Source organism: Monodon monoceros, unplaced genomic scaffold (assembly GCF_005190385.1).
Source record: "Monodon monoceros isolate NGI ecotype Baffin Bay Population unplaced genomic scaffold, NGI_Narwhal_1 Super_Scaffold_3, whole genome shotgun sequence".
Lineage (NCBI taxonomy): Eukaryota > Metazoa > Chordata > Mammalia > Artiodactyla > Monodontidae > Monodon > Monodon monoceros.
In genome coordinates this window covers 56531748-56554587 of record NW_021703780.1, presented here as the reverse complement: position 1 = coordinate 56554587, position 22840 = coordinate 56531748, and positions in this window count along the sequence as shown.

Genomic DNA, 22840 nt, shown 5'->3' with positions numbered 1-22840 from the left:
CCTGAATTGAGCTGCACTGACAACACCAGAGGTGATTATTATAAATTCAGATCCCCAGGCCACCCCCTCCCCAGATCTGAGGCTCTGATTCAGTAGGTCTGAGGCTGGGGCTTGGGATTCTGCATCTTACCAACTGCTCTAGGGGCTGGGACTAGCACCCTGGTTTGAGTACTTTTCTCAGCTTCAGTTTTCACATCCCTAACAAGAAGGTAATAACATCTATTTCTCAGAGTTGTTCCAGGAACTGAAAGAACATGTGGGAAAGGGCCCTGGGAACCATGAAATGAGACAGACTAGAAGGCTGAATTAGTGGGTTAGCCTCCTTCTGAAAGTCTGAAGATTGAGGTGGACCCTGCCCACACATCCCAGGATGCTAAAAATTACTCTGTTCCCAGTAGAATCCCCTTCTCAGTCTTCATTTTCCCACATCAAAATGCCAGGAAAGATTTTCTAACCCCCAACTCCTTCCTTCCTTTAACAAATATATGTGGAACACCCACTGTTCTAGGTGCCTGGGACACATCCAAGACTGGTTTTCCTGTCTTTCTTGACCAAAGTGGGTAGAGAAGCATTGTGGTTGGGTCCATGGAGAGAATAATGCCTGACTGATTTCACTTTTCAGATGACCCTTAAAATAATATTGGTCAGAAATGTCTACAGAAGATACTTCCCAAGAGATAACTGGTGGCTCAGGGACCATCTAACCCAGCAAGTAGCAAGGATGGGCTTTCGCTGGTCACATCATACAGCAGTGGCCCCCAGAAAACCCCAAGAGAGACTGCTACGTGTTGCCTGTAGCTGAGCCCCAAGTTGGGGATTTCATCATGCCTCCCTCATCCAGAATGCCCAGAAAACTTTGACCAACACCAGTCCCTGAAAAAGAATATCCCAAATTATTTTCACCTACTGGAGACTGTAACTTAGCCTTGAACACAGACTAAGAACGAAAGATATGTTTCAATGAAGTCGCTTCTCAACCATTGTGGAAGATAGGAGTGCAGTTCTAGCTCACATGACACGGGAAGTCCTTCCTCAAATACTATTTGATAATAATAATATAGTAGTACATGCCCAGTCAACAGATTAAACGTGTGTCAAACTCCTTATATGAATTACTGATTGGGGTTGTTGGAAGAAGTAAGTAGGTAACGATGTAGGTATTGCAGTAGCTGAGACATGAAGGTTAAGTGGCTTGCCCAAGGTCATGCAGCTTGTGAGCGCCGGAGTTGGGATTTCAACCCAAGTGTATGTGACCAGTAGGCTCTTCTGTCTGCCCCAGGATGATGAATGGTAGAGGTTTGCCTAAAGCAGATTCAGCCTTAGACCCCTGGATGAGGGATATGGTTACTAAAATAACAAAAGGAGTTTACTGGAATACAGCCTGACTCAGCCTTTCTCAATCAGTTCCTTGAAAGTATTAGCCCTTAAGGCATCTATAAGGAAATGAATTAATTGTTCTCTGATACATCTAGGATGGTACAAATTATAAACTATTCTTGGGAGAGCTGAGCCAGCAGTCTCTTCAAAGCTTTCCATTACCTTAAAAAGGAAGGCCAAAATCTTTTACCCTGCTCCCAGGGCCTTGGACCATTGGACCTCTGCCCACTTTCTTTCATTTCCTTGGATGAGCCATGCTTCTCCCCAAGGAGATCTTGCCTTGAAATCCTGCCCCTCTTTTCTCATTCTTCAGATCTCAACTTGAAAGACACTTCTTTTCTTTTGTCTTGTTTTCCCAGCTTTATTGAGATATTATTGACAGGGAATAAGTACCCCAGTCCAGCTTGTTAAATGTGAAAAGATCAAAAGCCGTTGGCTAAAATCCACACTCTGTTACCTGCACAGGTACTGTCTGGAGAATCAGCGGGCATACCTGGCCCTTTTTACTGGGGTCCCTTTCCTGCCCTGTCCTTGGAATTTTGAGGTGTCCCCCTTGCCTTTTGCCCAGCTGTGCTTGCTTTCCCACCCTCATCTTGGGATCCCTGCCCGTTTCCTGGGGTGTATGCAGTCTACTCTCAAGCCCATGGCATCTCCTGGCCGGGTCTCAGTCTGACCTGACATCTGGGTGAAGGCAGGGTGGGCACAGCATCGCTGGCAGTGCCCTCGAGGAGAGCTGGTGGACAGGGGTGGCCGAGCGCTGCACGCTGAGCTTTGTCCCAGGAGTTCAGGAGGTTTTAGGGACCTTGTTGCCCATCCCCTGGCAGTGCCCTTGGTTCTCCTCAATCCACCCTCCCTTTGAAACCACTCCACCTCAATAATTAAATAACCCCCTTCCTCCAGTGTCATATGGAACACTTGCTGGGATAAGAGGGAATTCACTTTCTGGCCTCCTTTCATGTTATCCCTTCAGGAATATTAGACACTTTGAGATAAAGACCAAAAATCAAAGACGATATTCTGTTTTACATCTTTTTTAAAAGAGGAAGGATGCAAGTGTAAAAACCCACACAGCAAAAGTCCTCATAGTTGCAGAGATTTAATAATCTTTTTCTTTGGAGATAAACTCCGATTTCTCATCTTTTAAATTCCAAAATGGAAGGCCATCCTCACACGTCAGACAATTTACTGTTTTACAAAATAATATGATAATTGTAATAATGATAATAAAACAGTAAGGTGATCCCCGACTGAGTCTCTGTGTCACCGAGAAATAACTGTTTAGAAACAAGGTCTTTCTCATTGAGAAACTTTTCTTGTGTCTTTTTTTGTGTGTGTGTGTGCTGTACGCGGGCCTCTCACCGTTGTGGCCTCTGCCGTTGCGGAGCACAGGCTCTGGACGTGCAGGCTTAGCGGCCATGGCTCACGGGCTCAGCCGCTCCGCGGCATGTGGGATATTCCCGGACCGGGGTACGAACCCGTGTCCCCTGCCTCAGCAGGTGGACTCTCAACCGCTGCGTCACCAGGGAAGCCCTCTTGTGTCTTAAGGATTGAAATTCTGAAATAATCCTCAAGGTTTTTCTCTCTTTCCCTGTTGTCCCTGATTTCCCAATCAGAGTGCTTAAGCGAAGGCTTGGGCTTTTGTTTAATCATTTTGATCATCTTAAAACCCAGTTTCCAGCTTTTCTGCCTGGATTTGGAGTCAAAGGCTCTATTTTCTCAGGTGATGAGAATGCACGAAGTTTTTCTGTTCTGCAATAACCTCCGCGCCCGTTTGGGAGTGCAGTACCTTAGTGGAAGCCTTATTCCCATAATGTCACCACTTATAAGTGCTATATGGCATGCATTTCTCTCTTACTGTGGTTTTTTTCTCGGATTCTAAGAGTAATATCTGTTCACTTTAGACAATTTAGAAAATACAGAAAATGATGAAGGAAAAATAAAAACCACCCACAGTTGTACCCCCAGGGATGACAACTGATAACACCTTCACCGGATCCGTTAGCCTTGGTCTGTGCAGATAGAAGCTACAAATTGGAATTCTATTTTACACACAACTTTCTTTTTTTTTTTTTTTACACACAGCTTTCATATCCTGTTTTCTTCCCACTTCTCATTTTATTTTGAGAATGTTCTCGTGACATTAAACATTCTCTGAAAACATAATTTTAATAGACAAACAGTATTCTACCATGTGGAAGTACCTGAATGTATTTCATTGTTCACCTACGGCTGGATGTTTGTTTCCAATTTTCACTAGAATGCAGACTGGTTCTGTAAATGTCATTACTAATGGCCCTTTTCTTCTCCTGTAACTTTTAAAATTGAGGTATATTATACATACAGTAAAACACACAGATCTATAGTGTACATTTTTACATGTGGACATACCTGTGCATTAGGTCATGTTTAAAGGCTCCTTTTATAGTTCTCTGGAAATTAATTTTGCTCTAGGTTGTTTGTGAGTATTCAAACACAAACACACATTTATTGGGGACTTGTTATGTATGATTTGATTTAATGCTCGTGGGCATCCTGTGATGGAGATGCTGCTGTTGCCAGCTGAGAAAACTGAGGCTCCGAGCACCCGAGTTGGTTGCCCAGTCTCGCAGAGAGTCAGGGCGGACTCAGGATTGGATCCCAGGCTTGCCTGCACCCAGAGCTTTGGCTCTTTGTGATATTTTCTCTTAGATAATTAAAAGGAAGAGCTGCCAGCATCCTTCGACAGAACACAGAGCCACTGGGTTCGGTTTTGTCTGTGCCTCCTTTTTTTTTTTTGTGGTACGCGGGCCTCTCACTGTTGTGGTCTCTCCCATTGCGGAGCACAGGCTCCGGACGCGCAGGCTCAGCAGCCATGGCTCACGGGCCCAGCTGCTCCGCAGCATGTGGAATCTTCCCGGACCGGGGCACGAACCCGTGTCCCCTGCATCGGCAGGCGGACTCTCAACCCCTGCGCCACCAGGGAGGCCCTGTTCCTCCTTTTAAACTAAGATTAGGGATCAATAACCGACAGCACTGGCTCTGCCGGTTAGAGCTTGTGTTTAAAGTCGGCAGAGAACTGTCACTGCTGCTTTGGGTTTGGGTTGTGTTTTGCTCTTACATTTGCTCAGGGCTAGAGAGCACTATGGGCTGTCATCCGTTACAAGTCATAACCCACCCACTCGTCCCCCCATCCCCCCACTCTGGCTTTCTCCAGTTCTGTTACCAAGAAGAGGAGCAATCCTGAAGACAGAGGCTTATGAAAACCGGCGAACAAGTTTCAGGCTTGGCTGCCAAAGCGTGGAGAGAGAAGGCCTCAGTTAAGGTGTACAGTTGAGATTTGGGACGTGAGGGGGAAGCTTCTGGGCCATCTTGTCCAACCTGCTGAGTTTACGAAGCTGAAACTAAGCCCTGCGTCATCTCCCTGGGGAGACGGCCTGTTAAAGGCAGGCCTGAGACTGGAACCAAGGACATCTGCTTCGGGACTAGGTTGCATCTCTTCGGGTCAGTGGACACACACATGGGGTGGACGGGTGAGGCCGGAGTTGCTGCCTTCTCCCCCCCGACACAGCCAGATAAGGGCAGTCAGGTTGGATGGCCCCCCAAGTGCATTCCCACTGTAGGGAAATTTAACAAGATGGAAAAAAATGTCCTCTGTGTATGCGGTGGGAAGGAATTCTGGAATATGCCATTTGGGGTATGCTGAGGTGAGGACCCCCAGATCTCTCAAAGAGCAGGCTAGGTTCACAACAGATAGCCAATGAACTGCTGTCCAGAGCGCGAGAGGCCACTTAATTGCAGGGCTCTGGTTTGCTGTGCGGGGCGTGCAGGTTTGAGGCCAGAGTTGCATGGCAGTGAGGCCTCCCACACCTAGTCATCCGGACAGAGCAGCCAGGTTCGAGCCCTGGTCGTGTACGTCTGGGTGAGTTGCTTCACCTCCCAGGGCCTCATTAGCAAAATGGGCCTGATGACAGCACGTACTCGCTTCCAACCTTGGTGAGCCTGAATGTTAGATGCTAGAGCAGCGCCTGGCACAGGGAAAGCACTCAGTCTGTATGAGGGTCACTCATGATGGTGAGGAGGACGGTAACCACCACCTGCTGCTCCCGGGGACCCTCAAGGAGACGCTGATCTCTGCCACTGCCATCCTCTGCAAAACTCCCTCAGGAGTGCAGGGAACCTCGCCTCTAAGAAGTGCCCAACACCATTTAAAGCCTGCATTTAAACCGGTGGCAGTTCATCGACTTGCCCTGGGCACCGACATAGCTCAGTCTGCAGCTGGACACGCGGACACTCTTTCTAGACCAGCTCCCTCATTCCAACCCAAGGGACCCACGCGTCTCTGGGAAAATGTCGCTTTCCGAGGGTTCTTTCTGAGGAAGTAGAGCTGGTGGCTGAGAGGTCACCAAGCTGAAGGGGGTTGCTTAACCCTTTGTGCCTCTCAGCCACTTCCCACCTTTTCTGTGGAGCTGACAGGGATAATCATAGCACCTCAGGGAGGCTGTGAGCAGATGAGTGAATGGATGCAAAGCATTTACAGTGGTGCCCAACGCCATGGAGGATAGCTGTTGGGTTTTACTTTCCTCTTCCTGTTTCTATTTCATTCCATTTTTTTCCTTCCTTCTCTCTCCCTCACACCTTCCACAGTATTAGGCATCTTTGCTCACATTCTTTTTTTTTTTGCTCACATTCTTGACAGAAGACTTCAACCATGCTGCTCTGTGAAATTCATTTGGATTCATTCTATCTAGAGATAAGCCTCTTCCCTTTTTTTTTGTTTTATCCTATGTGTGCTTTTTCATACTACTCTGCAGTTTTCTGTTCGAGGACTTAAAACCTTGGCTGAAATGGTGGAAACTCTCAGTAGACTATACGCTCCTGGAAGGCAGGGCCTGCCGATCCCCAGTGCTTAGCCAAGCTTCTGGCCCGGAGCAAGTGCTAGCAAATGTTTTCTGAGTCCATCATTTTCCTTACAAAGAAGCTGTAAAGAGAGAAGGTCACTCGTGGCGGATGGATGTCCTCGGGTAATCCGCAGAGACGCTTGGTGGTGGTATCGTATTCTTACTCCCAGCAGCCACTCCAGCCTTGCCGCCCTTCTAAGTCCTTTTCTTAGGATAAGTGACTTCCCTCTGGAGCCAGTGAAAAAAATTAAGTTCTTCCATCTCCAGTGTTCCTCTGCTGTAAAAACAAGGAGAAGAGAAGATGCCAGGAGCAAATGGGTCCACTGAGGACATGTGTTCTCTGTTTCCTGCCTGGGGCTTGGAGGTGGTGAGAAACCAGCTCAGGGTTTTTCCCTCTTGGTTTGTGGCATCTCTGAGAAGTGGATAAAATGTCAACATTTCTTATTTGTTGAACTGGCTGCTAGAATACAGACCCTGGGGTGCTGCGGGGTCAGTGTGGAACATGCCCACCTAAGCCCCTTCCAGCTCCTACTATGGCCCCTGCCCTTGCCCTGCAGGTGTGAGCCATCCAACTGGCAAATACTGTTACGGTAGCTGAGCTGTTTGGCTTCAGTGAGGGTAATTTCTGACACGCACATAATGTTTTCAGATGAAATCAAATAAATGTGTCTTTCCAGGGCATCTTTTGTAATAGTCTACTATGAAAATAATCTTTAAACTTTTTCTCACTCCATAAATACAATTTACTCTAAAAATCTCTAATGCTAGAGAAGAGTATTAAAAAAATGTTACACAGGGCTTCCCTGGTGGCGCAGTGGTTGAGAGTCCGCCTGCCAATGCAGGGGACACGGGTTCGTGCCCCGGTCCGGGAAGATCCCACATGCCGCGGAGCGGCTGGGCCCGTGAGCCATGGCCGCTGGGCCTGCGCGTCCGGAGCCTGTGCTCCGCAACGGGAGAGGCCACAACGGTGAGAGGCCCGTGGACCGCAAAAACAAAACAAAACAAAACAAAAAATGTTACACAAAGGGAATCATATCATACGTTCTGTGTGATCTTCTTCATTGTGGACATATTTTTTTTAAACATCCCTTCTCTCCTCTCCCTTATCTGCCACTTCCAAGACAATCAGCATTAAGAGCCTGGACGTTCTCTTCCATACTTTTCTCCACAGATATATAGTCACATATGCATAACATAGAGAAAACATACTTTGGTCATTGAGGCAAGTGAAGTCATCCTATATGTGCTTCTCTGCATTTTACTTTCGTCGCTTCGTAAAGTGGGCTGATCCCTACAGTGAATTACTAACCCTAACCCGTCCTTGTCGGTGGCGGCAGATTCCACGGGAATGGGTGTATCCCAGCACAGGCAGCGTGTTTCCCTGAGCAGCCTCTACTGCACGTGGTAGACGTGCGTGTGCTTATAGCAGTGCCCACCTGCTTTCATTTCAGTGGGATTGTGCCAGCTAGAGCCCTTTCTGCCGTAAGGAAGAGGAGACCTGACTCAAACTGGCTTGAAAAGGAAGAGCTTAATAAACACAGTAAAAGTGATACAATAATCCCAGGTAATACATAAGTGAAATGGATCCCGCAACTTATTAGTAAAGAATACATCGACACGAGAAAATGCAAGGATGGCTTTACATTTGAAAATCTATTAGAATCGACCACAGTCACAGATCCAAGGAGAAAAAGAGTTCAAGCATTTCAATTAAGGCATAAAAATCAGAAATTCTACTCTCATTCCCAATGTTTGAAAATGTTTTGACCCATGTGAATAGACGGCCTGATAAAGGGCATCTGTCAAAAACCTGCAGTAAACACCCTGTAGAAATGTTACATGCAGAAATACAGCAAAGAGGCTGTACCACTTTGCTGGACCACAGAGTGGCTGGATCACTTCTCTTTGACATCTCTACTAGCAGTCCTAGCCACTAAGATGCAACCGAAGAGAAATAAGGGCTATTCAGGATTGAAATGAGAACAAATGTATCAGTTTTTGGAAATCCTTAAGGTAGTCAATTTAGAAAATCCAAGAAAATCTATGCAATTAGAACTATTCCATGAATTCGGAAACTTTTCTGAATACAAATTCAGTAGCATGCCTGAGCACTTGCAACTTCTAAGTAGGGAGTGAAATTTAGAAGATTCCATTAACTCCAAAAACTCAGAAGCTCAGAAATAAATCTAATAACGTATGAGATGTGTATGCAAATAATTTTAAAACTATCAAAGGACAAGGACATGGCTAAATAGACAAACTAATTAACATATCCATTTCCCCAAATTAATATATTAATTCAGTACAATTTCAATAAAAGCTTCGATAAAATTTTGCACAGAATTTAATGAGCTGATCCTAAAATTCATGTGGAAGGGTAAAGGGCTAAGAAGAACCCAAGGCAAAGAATAGAGAAGGCAGCCTTGTGCAATGAGAGAGGTTTTTTTGGAAAGATACAGTTATTAATATAACGTGGTATTTGCAGAGATGTATTTGTGTTCTCTAGTTTGTCCCTTTGGTCTAAGTGTGTATCAGGGTTACAGTTCAGAGGTGGAGCTATTAATCAGTGGGAAAGGAAGCCAAGTCAATATACTGCACTAGGATGACTGATTTCTCATGCAGGGAAATGTAAACTGAGGTCGCTTTCTCACATCTCACACAAAAATAAATTCCAGATGGATCTAAGACCTAAATATGAAAGACAAAGTTTTTCAGTGTTTAGAAGAAAACCAGGCAAATTATCTTTATGACCTCAGGGTGGTCTTTTTCTATTTCTTTCTTAAAACTTTCCACCATAACTAAAACAGCTGAGAACCAGCCCTAGTAACAGTGTAACAAAGTATTATCCTTAAATCCAAGAACGCTTGGCTTTGAAAGCTGGAGGGACGCTGGAGACAACCTCGTTTCACGTTCTTTTTTTATTATCATTGAGATATTTAAACTGTATTAGTTTCAGGTATACAATGCAATGATTCAATATCTGGATATATTGTGAAATGACCACCGCAATAAGTCTAGTTAACATCTGGCACCATACATATTTTTTTTTCTTAGGATGAGGACGTTTAAGATCTACCCTCTTAGCAACTTTCAAATATGCAATACAACATAGTCGCCATTCCACACGTTACATGCCCAGGACTTATTTATTTTATAACTGGAAGGTTGTACCTTTTGACTTCCTTCATCCATTTCTCCCACCCCTCCCCCCAACCTCTGGCAACCACCAATCTGTTCTCTGCATCTATGAGCTCAGTTTTTTTTTGGGGGGGGGGGCTTTGTGGGGTTTTTGTTTTTTTTAGATTCCACATGTAAGAGAGATCATATGGTATTTGTCTTTCTCTGTCTGACTTACTTCACTTAGCATAATGCTCTTAAGGTCCATCTGTGTTGCCACAGATGGCAAGATTTCATTTTTTATGGCTGAATAATATTCCACTGTGTGTGTGAGTGTGTATATGTATATATACATACCATGTTTTCTTTATTCATTCACCCATCAGTGGACATTTAGGTTATTTTCATGTCCTGCCTATTTTAAGTAATGCTGCAGTGAACATGGGGGTATCTTTTCAAGTTAGTGTTCTCATTTCTTGAGATAAATACCCAGAAGTGGAATTGCTGGATTATATGGTAGTTCTATTTTTAACTTTTTGAGGAACCTCTATACTGTTTTCCATGGTGGTTGTGCAATTTACATTCCCACCAACAGTGCTCAAGGCTTCCCTTTTCTCTACATCCTCACCAATACTTGTTACTTCTTGTCTTCATTTATGTGTATGTGTGTATATGTGTGTATATGTGTGTATATATATATATAATAGCCATTCTAACAGGGGTGAGGTGATATCTCATTGTGATTTTGATTTGCATTTGAAATCCAATGCATTAATGATTAGTGATGTTGAGCACCTTTTCTTGTACCCCTTGGCTATCTGGGAAAATGTATATTCAGATCCTCTGCTCATGTTTTAATCAGATTGTTTGGCTTTTTAATGTTGAGTTGCATGGGTTCTTTATATATCTTAGATATTTATTAGCCTCTTATTATGTAAATGATTTGCAAATGTTCTCTCCCATTCAGTGGGTTGCCTTTACACTTTGTTGATGGTTTCCTTTGCTGTGCATAAGCTTTTTACTTTGATGTAGTCCCACTGGTTTATTTTTGTTTTTGTTTCCTTTGCTTTCAGTGTCAAGTCCAAAAGATCATCGCTAAGACAGATGTCAAAGAGTTTACCACCTTGTATTTTCCTCTAGGAGTTTTATGGTTTCAGATCTTACGTTCAAGTCTTTAATTTATTTTGAGTTAATTTTTGTGTGTGGTATAAAATAGTGGTCCAGTTTTATTCTTTTGCATGTGGCTGTTCAGCTTTCCCAACACCATTTATCAAAAACACTGCCCTTTCCCAATTGTATATTCTTGGCTCCTTTACCATAAATTAATTGACCATATGTGTGTGGGTTTATTTTGGGGCACTTTATTCTGTTCCATTGATCTAGTGTCTGTATTTATGCCAATACCATATTATTTTGATTACTGTAGTTTTGTGATACAGTTTGAAATTAGGGAGCATGACGCCTCTAGCTTTGTTCTTTTTTTTAAGATTGCTTTGGCTATTTGGGATCTTTTGTGGTTCCATACAGATTTTATGATCTGTTTCTGTGAAAATGCCATTTGAATTTGATAGGGATTGAGATGCATCTGTAGATTGCTTTGGGTAGTTTGGACATTTTAACAGTATTCTTCCAATCTATGAACATAGAATATCCATTTATTTGTGTCTTCTTTAATTTCTTTCTTTAGTGTCTTACAGTTTTCAGTGTACAGGTCTTTCGTCTCCTTTGTTAAATTTATTCCTAGGTATTTATTCTTTTTATGTAATTGTAAATGGGATTGTTTTCTTAATTTCGCTTTCTGATAGTTCATTATTAGCATATAGAAATGCAGCAGATTTTTGTATATTGATTTTGTATCCTGCAACTTTACTGAGTTCATTTACTAGTTTAACAGTTTTTTGGTAGAGTCTTTAGGTTTTCTATATATAATATCATGTCGCCTGCAAATGATGACAGTTTTACTTCTTCCTTTACAATTTGGATGCCTTTTATTTCTTTTCCTTGCCTAATTGCTCTGGCTACGATTTCAAAACTGTGTTGAATAAAAGTGGTGAGAGTGGGCATCCTTGTCTTATTCCTGATCTTAGGGGGAAGCTTCCAGATTTTCACCTTTGGGTATGACGTTAGCTGTGGGCTTGTCATATATGGCCTTCACTGTGTTGAGGTGAGGGGAGGATTTCTTAAACAAGACACACAAAAGCACAAATGAAGAGAGGAAATAATTGATAAATCTCACAGCACAAAAATTCAAACTCATGAATGACAGCAGTAACCATTTTTAGAAGGGGGAAGAACAAACCTCTCATTGGGAGATATTTGCAATGCATAACAAGGAACTAATTCAGCCTACCCAAAGAACTCCTGGCATTCAATAAGAAAACCACTAACAAGCCAGTAGAGAGATGGTCAAAGTGTAGGGAGAAGCTCTTTGCAGAAAGGGGAAAACTGATAGTCCATAAACATATGAAAAGATGCTCAATTAGTAATGAGGGAAATGCACATTAAAACCTCAAAAGGCAACCGTTTCACAGCCAACAGATTAGCTCAAATGTTGAAGGCTGGCCAAAAGGAGCAAGCTTTGGAGAGGAAGCTTTGAAGTAGGACCTGTCTTACTGGATGGCAGGGCTGGAAATGGCAGACAGCACCTAGTAAATCTCGAGATCCTGCCCCTCCCCAGCAGCTCCACTTCAGTGTTCTACCCTCAAGAGACTCCCCATGAGCACCAGGAGATGCAGCACCTGTGATAGAAAAAAAAAAAAAGAACAAGTTAAACACCCATCTGTAAAAGACGAAAACTACTTTATCACGCATGCAGTCAGTGCACTTCTGAGTGGCAGTTAAAGTGACAGGGATCAACATGGATAAATTTCAAAAGTATATTGGTGACTAGAGTTGCTAAATTATGTATACACTGATGCCATTTCTTAAAAAATGTATTAGGTTGAGCTATATAAAATAGGTATATGTAGATAAAATATCAATACATAGGTAAAAATGGTTCATATTGACCAATTCATATAGCTCAATCTACTACATACCTAACATAAAGATTAAAAGGTGAAGGGAAGGATAGCTGCTAACTTCAGGATAGTGATTGCTTTTAGAGAGGGAGACAGAGGAACTGAGTCAGGGAAACCTACAAAGGGAACTTCAAATGTGTCTAAAGTTTGATTTAACACGCAGAACTGGAGCATATGGCAAAATGTGAACATTTGCGAAATCTGAGCTGTGGGCACTTGGGTGTATTCTCCCTTATCCTCTGTATACCTTTCTCTGTGTTTAAAATACTTCATAAATTACAAAGAAAACCAACAAAAGAGATTCATTGGCAAGAAAGGTCAGTGGCAGATGTGGTTCAGGCAGGCCCCTGTCCTCCTCCATGTTTGTGATTTATTCTTAGACTGAAAGCGAGATGGGTGCAGTCAGTTCTGGCCCGCCACTGCATGTAACAACAGCCAAAGGAAGAGAGAGGCTTCCGATATGTCTCCCAAAGAGTAAGGAATCCTCTTTTCCAGAAGCCCCTAGAAAACTTTGGCTTCAGTCCCATTGGCCCAGAGTAGGTTACATTGTCCAGTCCTGGACCAAGCCATGGGACCAGGAGAATGCCAAGAGTTGATTTGGCTTAGGCCTGTGTTCTGGAGCCACTCACAGGCGAGGAAGATGGGATTACTCTTGGACCTCATGGGTCCCTGAAAGGAGCTATGGGTGAGGATTGGCTGAGTTGAATGGGGGCAGAGGTGGATACTGAGGAAACCTGGCATTCTGTTAGAAAGAGGAAGGAAGAAGTGAGTGCTGAGTAGGAAACCAACCCAACAGCGTCTACCAAAGAAAAGATTGCCAGGAGTGAGATTTGAGCCTTAAGTGTAAGGGAATGTGTTCTTTAAGCTGGAATCTGTTGTCAGATTGCTTTCTAAGCAGATTGAATTACTTTGCATTTCCACCGGTGATTTTGGAGCCACACCCCTCCTGACCCACGGGATTTCTCACCTATCAGATTGGTAAAAACTCAAGTGATAAGTGACAGCTGATTGTTGCCGTGATTTGCATTTCCCTGACAGCTCCTAAGGTTGAGCGTCTTTTCCTGTGTTTATTGGCTATTTGAATGAGCTCTTTTATGAACCGTCTCTCCACATCGCTTGCCAAAATCAGAGTCTTGTCATCAAGCTTTTAGACTGCATACGATTTGAATGTGTTTTAAGGCATTCTCCGAGCTGGGAGGTGAAAAGTGATTATCCGTTTCTGGAAGCACCTTGGTGGGTTGGGAACAAGAATCACTTAGTAAGCAGGACACCCCAAGATTCTTGTGCCCAGTACTCTGCCCCGATCGCTAGCTTATGGTGTCACATTAGGGAAGTGGAGGCCCAGAGTAGGAGGCAACTTACCTATCTATAAAATGAAGGGGCTGCATGTTTATTCGTAAGGGGCTTTCCAGTTGTGGTACTCGGCTGCTGCTTTGGTCAGGTTGGAGAACCTTTGTAGGCCCTTGACTCACAGAGTTCAAGTCTCCCCCTTTTACCTACCCCTCCTACCTTGTGGGGATCCCTCACTGGATAAGGTGGCCTCTGGGACTAGCGTCTACCTTTCTGGGCAGATCAGGATCCTCAATTCAATCCGCGGCACTCCGCTGGGCCTTTGTCCCATCCTGATTCCTCAGCCAGATGGCAAGCCCTTGCCTGTGTCAACCTTCTGTAGCCGCTCTGAGTTGCTTCTTACAGGGCACAGGTGGGAGCTTCGGTTCTGGCGGTTGATCAGACCTTTATTTCTTCACAAAGCAGCTCTGTAAAAGCAAAGCCTGACCTCAGGGCCAGTGTTTGATGGCAAAGCAGCAAGGCATCGGTGACACATATCACAAGCAGGAAAGGTTGGGGAAGGCCAGAAGAGGTCAGCCAAGAAGGGAATTAAGCAGGTTGTTCCCAGTCGTGTGTGTCTCTGCTCATTCAGATCAAAATTGCTCCTCCGAAGAGCACCTTTCACTAATGAACACCGTCTCGCAATAACAATGACGATGTTAATGATCCGAGCCTCACAGAGAAAGCGGGGTTCTCTGCAATTGCAGGTCTGCCTCAGCACCTTTGGTGTGGAGGGGGGCAGGTCCCAAGACGCGGGCAGGAAAGAGGGGGTGTGCAGTGCTAGGAGATGTTTCCTGCCCGCCCACCCCTGAGGGTGCCGGGGTGCTCCTCTGGTGAGCAAAGGCTGCTCTGCATCCCGAGGGCGGGTGGTGCGATGATCCCCTGGCTTTGCGATGTTGGTTTCTCAGCTCTGTAGAGGGGCGGCACGCTCAGCTCCACACGGGCCACCGTGCATCTCTCTTTCTGTGATACTGGCATAACCTTCGTGCCCCTGTGGCCGTGTGCCCACCGCACATTAAATGATGGGGGTGATCCCACCATGGGCGGCCCCTCCCTTCTGGCCTCCCCACAAGCCCTAGATGCTGTGCCCCTCTTGGTGTAGGGACTTCACAGAACTGGGCCCTTTCTGTAGCTTGGAGAACACCATCTTCAAGGTCCCTACCTGTTACCCTCCTACCTTCTACAGGCTGGAGCTTGTTTTGACTTCCAGTCACGCCCAACCTGCCAGCCTCACCCACCCCGAGTCCAACACACCAGCCTCCTTTCTTAGCGTCATGAGATCGTGCTGCTTGGGATGGCTGAGGGCAGTTTGTTCCAACCAATAGGCATCAGCATTTCCGTACCACGCTCTCTCCTGAGCATCTTCCTCCCTTTTCCTGGGCGACTGTAAAGGACAGAGGCAGCCAGAGACATCGTTTTTCTGGTACGTCGTGGATGTGCATAGTTCTTTCTTATTTTTCTGGGTTTTAACGTAGCAAGACTGGTCACCTTACGTCTTTATTGTATCCTTCTGGATAAAACTCAGTCGTCATTTGCATACGGTTGTTTCCATCGAAACATTGTCCAGCACACATTTCTAGGCGGCCATAGTTTCTCAAGGGGATGCTCCATTATAACGTGTATAAAAAATGGGACCCCTTTCACTTGGTTCTACCTGAATCTTAAGCTCATCTCGTTCAACATAACAGACATCCACGGGATGTACACCACATACAGATTGCTCTGCTCAGCTCTGCTCCGTGAAGCAGGCCCCCTTCTGATCAGTCAAAAGGTACTCTTCCCCCATTATTAATGATTTGGAATTGGGGGGGTCTTAATACAGAAGAACAAAAGTGATATTTTAACATATCTGAGCTCACGAATTATTTTTGGATATTTTCACATTGTTAGAGCGCTCTCTCTCTCTCTCTTTTTTTTTTTTTGGTTCAAATTCAGTCATGTTTTCAAAAAATACCAAAGAAGTCTGTGTCCTACTTAAAATCAGCTTGTTTCCTCATCGCCTGCAGGATAAAATGAAAATGCGTTCTACTGCAGGGTGCTTCCCAGGCAGGCAGCCACCTTCTCCAGGCCTGAGCATCTTGAACTTGGCACCATTCCCCAGTGACACCCTCTGCCCTGCCTCCCCGCGTCCGCAGGAGCTGCTTCCTGTGCTGGGAGCCTCCCTCCCTCACCACCTTCCTTGTTGTCCAGCTCCTCTCACCCACCACCACCAGCCCAAGGGCAGCTTCAAGCCAAAGCCTTTCTGCTCATCCACGACCTCCTGCAGTTTGTTCAGACTCTTAAGAGAGCGCAGAAAATTGACCTTCTGTGCTGATCATCTTTCATCCTCACTATTCCCCGAGCTCTTGGAGGCCAGGAGTCTCTATTTCACCTGTGTTCTCAGTATGTAGTTTAAGAAAGAAAAAAAATTAGCCTCCGGAAGGCTACAGTGTCTGTAAAACAAATCAGTAGAGTATGCAGGCTGAGACCTACACCTCGGTGATGTATTTCAGAGTGTTGGGGGATTGTTCATTCATTCATGATTCATTCATTCATTCCTCAGCAGAGGTATTGCATTCCTGCTTTCTGCTAATTCTTGGATGTTAGACCAGGTGGTCCAAATCCTGGAGACTGTTCAGAGCCTCCACCTAGCAAAGATGGAATTGAGGTTAGCAAACATTTTATGAGACTTTGTTTTGGGTTCACATAGTTCGGGGTTGATTTTTTTTTTTTTAACTTCTAATCTCCATCACTCCTCCCCCAGATCTGAACTTGAAAGAACTCTCCCATTGCCACTCAGAACTTGTGTGGAGGAAATAGAAAACCACACACATTCTCAGCATTTCTTATTGACTATTTTAAAGACAGATCTGGATGCAGCATTGCACCAAGGTTTTTTGACTTTCCATAATGTGCTAATTAACATCAGAGCTCTTTAAAAACATTCCAAAACCTCTGATATGACTACTCTTGACAGCTATCTATTTGTATTTATAGCTTTCCGAGCAGAAAAAGAATCACTGAAGCTTTTCTATTTCATCATCTTGTAGACAAGCCATCTGAAAAAAACAGGGAAATGCTTCATTCTCAGAAGTTCCTTGGGCCTCAGCCAGCTGCGTGGAGGTCCCCAGGCAGAGCTTTCTGTGAATGTTGCTGTGGGAAGGGACTTTTCAGCCTATGGAAAAATGAGTTCCTGCTGGTGACCTACTAGGTACAGGTGGTCAAGGCTCATCTTGTTGGGGGTGTTCAGTGCGTGGCTGGGCTACGTGTGAGAGGCCTGAGTGGCAGGTTTATGGAGCCTCCCAGGTGGCAAATTAACATCAGCAGTGTCATGCTGACCACTTTCTTCTCATTTGTCTAAACTCTAGCTCTCCAAAGCGGGAACACACAAGATATAACCCGCTGTGGTGCAGGAAAAATGCAGATCAGTGGACTAGAAAAGTTCTGTTCTCATACACTTGTTCATGGGCCCGATATGTTAGTATAGTAGCGCATACACCTACTTCATAAATAAATATGCATCTATCCGTGGCAGGATCACAGGGGTTTTTTGGGGGTTTTTTTTGTTTGTTTTTTCACTCTTGGGGTTGTGTGCTCAACAAAGTTTGGAGGCTACTGTGTTAGCCAACTCCCATTAATCTAGAACAGAGAGTGTCCGTTTTCACTTGAGTGGATAAAAATGATAAGAGATTTCAAAGTAAGCATCAGTTGTGTAAATCAAGTACGGTAATTTCCCTCACAGCATTGTGTGGTGTGTTGGTGGGCCCTTAATAACACTTGGGTTATTTCCTGCAAAAATCTAGGCGTGAGCTGTCATATTTCAAATACTCTATTGTTAGCCTCTGTATGCGCATAATAGAATGAAGAACTTTCTAGGGGGAGTACAACACAGTCAATGCCATGATTGTACATGATACAAAACTTCAGAGGAAGGTGGTAAAGGGGACCACCATTAATATGTTGCCGCATGTTTCAGAAATTTGTCTATAAGTGTATGCCTCATTTTTGGTTTCCCAGGTTATGGGTATGTTGAACAGTGTTTTATAACCCCAATGTTTTCGCTTCATTTGTATTTTTTTCCTTGTCAGAGAGGTGAGAATAAGACAATGGGCGCAGGGTAATGATCACGAAGGTCATTGGTGGTGGTTTGGCTTCTCAGCTCTGAGACTCAGACCCTGGAAAGTACGCCCTTGTTGCTTACATTTCTCTATAAATCCAAAAACCCATCATAGGCTTTGCAGTGAGAAATACAGCCTCCACACACACCATGATAGACCAGGGAATGCCTTCTTTTCCCAGCACTAATAACACCCTGGAAAACCATATTGAGGTGAGAAGCCTTTGGAAGATGCATAGACTTGACTGAACCTGGAATTCCTCCCAGCCAGGTGGGACGCTGGGCTCCCTGGGCTGAGCTATAACAGCTGCTCCACGCAGCAGCTTCCTCTGTCCAGTTCCAAGTTCTCCATCAAGATATTATTTCCGACTGCTTCAGAGGAAATTTTTTTATTTTTTATTTTTGGCCGCACAGCGCGGCTTGCAGGATCTCAGTTTCCTGACCAGGGATTGAACCCGTGCCCCCTGCAGTGGAAGCTCGGAGTCTTAAACCACTGGACCACCAGGAAAGTCCTGCTTCAGAGGAAATTCTTGCTCCTCTCCCCCCACCCCAATCACAGGGACAGTAACATTGACAAGTGAAGTATATTTCTGTGGGTATCCTTAGATTCCAGCAGAGATAACAGTAAAATCTTAGGCAGGGGAGTAAAGCACAGAGGTACTTAGTAATTGCCGTCACTATTAACAGGACAAGGTTCATGGATACTCACTGTGGGCGATGGCATAGACAAAGCAGGCTTCTGGCTCCGAGAAGTTCCCTGGCAGTCACCAAAAGTCACCCCCTCTCTCCCACTCCAGCACTTCATCGGGATGCAAGGGATGTGATTATATGGATAGACCTGACAATGCTATTTTTAAAAGCAAATCGGATTCTTAAAATGTTAACATTTGATGAACTCTTATTAGTTTCAAGGCACTGCCCGATATAGCACTGTGCCTCGGAAGCTTAGCTGTGGATCGTCCCCTTCTGATCATCAGTCTTCTCTGCTGATTCTCTCTAACCAGCAGAACCTCCTCCGCCTCTGCAGGGGAGGGCTTAGGAACTATAGGGACCTCTCCGGATTTTTGTAACCACGTTTCTTGTACACTGGTTAGTTAATAGCGCAGACATGTTTGTGGACAGCCATGGATTCCTATCCCTCTGTTAAGCGTCTAGTTCCCAGGATTAAAGAGGCAGCAGGGTTTTCTTCCATCGTTACAGAGGTCTCTGGGTTGCACCTTTAGGAGCCAACAGAGGCTTGTGATGGAGGTTGAACAGGTGATCCAGCCAACACATGAGCGATTTTACAGCCTCCATGACTTGGTTATCTTTGGAATGCAGTTTGACAGGAAGACTCTGGCTTCCCAATAATTCACGTTTTATCAGTCCTCGGTCGTGGCCGACCCTCCATTGCTAATCAATTCAGAGCAACCCAAGGCGTCTTTGGTGAATGGTCATCTCAGCTCTTTATAAATACTTCTGAATTGGGACATTCCTCTGTGAACAGCCCAGATAAACAAAGGGCCCAGTGTATTGGGTTTAGTTGGTATTTTTACCAAGTTCGTTGAGCTAGCCTTCTTCATACCAGTCCCTTCTTGGAATTCTAGACATGGCTGCTGGGAGCCATCTGAATGCTGTCTTTAAGCATAAAGCTTTTGTAATCTATTTCCTTAGCAGCTCTACCTTGAGTTTCGGGTCTGAAAGCTATAGATGAGGAAATTGCTTTCTGGGTTTGGGCTGGGGGATTTTCCTTGTCACAGTAGGGGGACCTTACTGAGGTAAGTTGCTGCCTGAGTGTTGAGAGGTATGAGGTTGCATGAGATTGACTAGTAATGTCTCGCATGGGCGCAGATGAGGAGTGAACTAGTAATGTCTGCCGTCAGTCTGTCACCCCAGAGCTACCACCAGTATATATACTACCTACCCCACCAACACCTGAAGCCAGCCATTGGGGCTTTTACAACACCTGGGTGAGGTGTCCTGTTAATGAAGGACTCGCCTGAGAACACCAGGAATCTGCCTCTGAATTCAGCAGTGTCTGACCCTAGGTTTCCCTCTCTCCCAAATGAAAGGTAGCTTTTCTACCATATACTCTGTTCATCCTGCATGTTTAAAGTTTTTTCAGTAGCGCAGACTCTGGTTCTGTGAAGGATCTTCCAGACTGGCATCTGAGTTGATTGCTGTTCTGTAGGCAGAGCTGTCTAGTTTGATCAGGACTTCCCCCACAAATCTCTCCATTGGAGATAAGAACTTTTAATACAGATTAAACCCCACAGTGCCAAACTCCTGGAGATTGTCTAGGTTCGTCGCTTATGCTAAAACATGAAGGCATCACAGTATTGACTGGGGCTTAGCACTGCTAAACAGAGATCTTCTGGTAATCGTTTTTATAAGAGGATTTGATTTGGGGATAAAATTTCACTTATGCTTTTGGCCCACTTGTGCCTTTGCATAAAATTCTGAACCGGAGTAAATAGGTAGATACTTTCATTGACTTCTTTTGCCACGGCTATTTTTATACATCATTGTGCAAAGAGCCTTTTGGCTCATGGCAGAAAGCTTTTTCCTACGTTTAAGGGAATTTTATCCAGAAACCCATTAGATATCATTTTTTAGTCTTCACATTTCAAGGATGGTTTAACTCTCAAGTGTTGAAATGCTTAATCCAATTTCAAAAATCAACTTCAGTTCCACTCAGAAATCAACATATCGTTAAGCCGCTGAGATACACGTGTGAAAATACAAGGGTGGTTGTGGAGAGTGTCACTTGGTGCTCTGTGGACCGTGCTAAGTGAGATTGCAGGAGTGTAGGGGAGAAAGCATTGGGCGGGGACGTTGGCACCCCCTGGGTGCCACCTGCAGAGGGGCAGTCAGTCACCTCGAGATGCTGTAGAACAGACTGTCCTGAGAGGAAAGCAAAAGCGTGCCCATTTATTCCTCAGCGACTCTGAGTCCCCAGCTCCCCCGACTCGGGTGAGCAGTTCGACGTGCGGGGACAATGGGTGCAAAGATCCCCACTGTTCAATCGGTGCAGCTCGATGCCAGGGGCTCGACTGACTGCAGCCCTGACACCACGGTCTGTCTTCTGTCCCTCTCGGCCGGCCTCTCCCCAGGCTGAGCGCAGTGCCTTGCACCTGGTGGGACCTCAGTACATTCTTGTTGAATTGAAATGGGTCCTTCATGCCTGGTCCTTATATCCCGGCCCCTGGGGAGGAGCCCATCACAAAGGGCTTTCCATCGAGCCATTGCCGGCTTTGAATTAGTCCTTAGCATACCCCCAGACATCTCCAGCGTTGATGTGGCTGCTCTCCCCACCCGTCGCCAGTCAGCACATCTGCACTGTCACTGGCACAAAGGACAGAGCTGGGTGGGGGGCAGGGGGGCCCCCGGTTGGAGTCTGATATAACTTTGCCCAACAAATCCCCACTGTCTGCACGATGCTGCTGGTGCAAGAAGGCCTGTGCATCTGCGGCTGCGGAAGCGTGTTTAGTCTCGAGCTTGGGGTCAATTTTATATATATTTTTTCTTTCATCAGCTTCTGTAGCGTGTGGGGTGTGCAGTCAATTTGAGGACTATAGGGTAGCTTATAGACTTGCATGGATCTTATTTTACAGAGAAGCAAACGGAAGCATGATCTAAAATGCAATTAGATTTTTCCTTACAGGGTAGAGACTGTATGTCTTCTGAGCTGCAAAGAAACCAGGCAAATGCAGCCCGGTTTGCTAGATAACACGCTCTAAATCTGTTTATCGGGCTCCTCCTTGCTTTGGGGAATAAGAGGAGGAAGGAGAGCCTGCAGGTCTAAGGGGATGTGGAGTGCGGGGAAGCTGGGTGTCTCAGTCCCCCAGCACAGGTTTCAGAAGAGGCCTCGTGGGGTGAAGACAGGAGGAGGAGGGGCCAGGAGCCAGAGAGAAGCCCACACAGGAGAATGGTACGGGCTCCCCTCCCCCAGGACTTAGCTCTGAGTTCCACTGGTGGGAACCCTTGGTGTTAATTTATCAGTGGGTTCCTAATCCCCTCAAGGAGAGTGGAGGAAATGGTGACCACAGGACACCCACAGAGGGAGAAACTGGAGACCTCTGTTTATCCAAACGAGTTCAGTCTGCTATTAAACGCTCTCAGGCCAAAACGTTTGCGTCTGTGGTCCAGGGTGCCTGGAGCCCAGGGAGAGCTCTGGGTTTAGGGTGGGCTCCGAGCAGCAGCCCTTCCTCCCCCCACGCGTTGGGCCACCATTCCCATGCCCAGAGCAGCGTCTGCCCAGCAAGGACCCATTCTCACCCAAGATGCAGGGTGTACAGAGCAGATGCCATGCCGCCCGCCAGCCTGGGGGAGAATCAAGACCTCATCCTTTCTAGGCCCACCCACCCCAGGCCACTTGACCAGCTTCCCCAGTGGCGAGACTGGGACCACACTGGGAGGTTCACAGATCCATTCTGCCTGAGCCTGGTGCTGATTCTGTGCGCTGACCCCTGCCCTCCCAAGGGTCCCTGCCTGTCTCCAACTCACCTCCCTGCAAGGCCAGGACCACCAGCCTCCCTGGCAGTGATGCTGCCACTGGGTGGCCCTGCTTCTCCTTTCATTCACACCCCTTTCCCCGAGCACAGCTGCAGTCAGCCTGCCACATCTAAACCCAGGTCAGCAGTTCAGAGACTTGGAACAGGGAAAAGGAAAAGTGGACCCTGGATGGGCACCAGACACCATCCCTCCACAGGCGCCACCCACTGGGCACCCCGCCAGCTCCCAAAAGACGGAGGAGGTCTGTCTTCCTTTCTCCCCCATGCAGGACCTCCCCCAGCCCGAGGGCCCACCCTTCCAGTCCTCTCCCTGCACCCTGGAGGCATGGGGTCACAATCCCCTCCAAGAAACCCCGAAGTTACGTACACCACGCTGGCTCTGTCCTCTCTCCCTCACTGGGACAGTGCCACCAGCACATAGCGTATTGCTGTAGGAAGGACCTTTTAGCCCAAGACTCGCCCATCAACCTCATTGACTGTCACTTTCTAATCCTCCCCTTGTAAGGACGTCTTAGCTCTCAGGTGGCCAGT